Below are 2134 nucleotides of genomic sequence, written 5' to 3'. Positions count from 1 at the left end.
ATTATATATGTATGTATTTATATATGTGTGTGTGCATGTTTCTATGTATACACACTCTCTCTCTCTCTCTCTCTCTCTCTCTCTCTCTCTCTCTCTCTCTTTCTCTCTTTCATACACACACTCTCACACAATCCCTTATGTAAAGAAGTCACATTGGTTATATGGGACAACCAAATAACATTATGAGAATCGTGACAGATATCTTTACATAGCTTGGTGAAAGAAGGAAAATCAAAGCTCTTTGTTGTACCTCTGAGATTGGTATGATCAAATGGAGGAGGGAAATTACAGCTCCTGATTATATAAACAATCTACATGCATCTAACATTGCGGAATATTTCCATACATCAACTCTTAACTAAAGACCACCATGATTTTGATGACTTCCAGTAATCTCACACATTCCTCTGGTGACTGTAGAAGAAACTACTTGGAAATGCCCAGATAGACGTCTCCTAAGCTATGGCTGTTTTAAAGTATCTTTCTCTTTCTGTCTCTGCCTAAATGTCTGCCATCCATCCATCCATCTTATCTATTTGTCTGTCTGTCTATCTATCATATCTGTTAGTGAGCTTCCACTGGCAACCCACTTCAACCTGCACCATCTAATAAAAAAGCCTCTTACACAAGTAGTCATAAATAGCAATCAAATCTCTCTTAACCCTGTAGCATTCAGTTTATTCTGTCAGATGTAAAACTTATTTATTCACATTGTTTTGAATTGCTCATGTATTATCTTGTAGCTTTGAGATTTTGATGATATGATAGTTTATTTTTAGAATTACATTGTTGGGTTGGTGTGAGAGGGTGTACGTGGGTGGTTTGAACATAAAACAGAATATTTGGTCTGGATATGACCTGTTTAAATGCGAAAGGTTAAAAGGTTGTTAAACCAAGCAACATATTAACTCTACTGCTTTTTTTTTACTCATCAGCCAATGAAAAATGGATGATGGTATTTTACCATATGACCGAAGTAAGTAAAGATATATCTTACTAGATTCAAAGATACATCAGCCATCCTTGACTGGGTGTTTGCAAATCAGAAAGACATCAGCAGGCCTCTTAATCAGTTATTTCTTATTACCCTTCCATGACACAATAATTTAAATCTAAGTATTTCTTTGATTGGCATCAGAAAATCTCAAATGATCAAGGTATTTGATATTGCAACAATACTGGTTCGGGAAACAGTAAACTTTTTCTACTTCTCCAACTCTAGATATTAATCATTAGCATTGCAAAAACAACAATCATTGCACCAACATCTTCTTAATCCTTTTCACTTTACTAATATATTTATCTAATCAAAAGTCACTCTCTTTATGAACCATAAATGGAATCAATCAAGCATCAAAATCTTGAATTTAAAAATGTAATCTTACTTCTTCATAACATCAAACAAGACTCAATGCTTTTATAATATCAAGTATTAGAAGTCAGACATCTATTCAAACTGGGAGTATGAACTCTAAACCAGTGAGCATACATTGTTTACCTGTAACTATTGCATGCACTATATACCTGTATCTATATTGTATGTTCTATATCTGTAAGAATAAGGACATTATATACTTACAGCTATAGGGTACATTATACACCCATATCTAAAGGGTACATCATATACCTGTATATATAGTATAAATTATATATTTGTATTTGTGGTAGGCATTAAATCAGGGAAAAGTAGTTTCCTATTGTAACAATCTACTTTTGATTTTTTATTAAATTTTCCCTCAATGTACATACATACGTATGTACATTCATGCATACATACATACATACATACATACATACATACATACATACATACATACATACCATCATCATCATCATCATCATTCTTTAACATCAATTTTTCCTAATCTCTTGAATAGAAATTGTTGATGCAAATTTTCTTTCTGTCACCAAACTTCACCTGTTTCAAAGCAAGGTAATATTTCCCCCATGATCAGACATGTTTTCCATAGAATAATGGAAATAAACAACACTGCTTCAATAATGGGGACACTTATTTAAAACTATCATGTAGTGTTGAGGCTAGGAGACGGTAACACTGACACACCATCCATCCGTCCGTCTGTCCATCCATCCATCCATTCATCCATCCATCCATCCATCTATATATATATAT

Source organism: Octopus bimaculoides, chromosome 16 (genome assembly GCF_001194135.2).
Source record: "Octopus bimaculoides isolate UCB-OBI-ISO-001 chromosome 16, ASM119413v2, whole genome shotgun sequence".
NCBI lineage: Eukaryota > Metazoa > Mollusca > Cephalopoda > Octopoda > Octopodidae > Octopus > Octopus bimaculoides.
The sequence above is the reverse complement of the archived record's forward strand: the minus strand, read 5'-3'. Positions refer to the sequence as shown.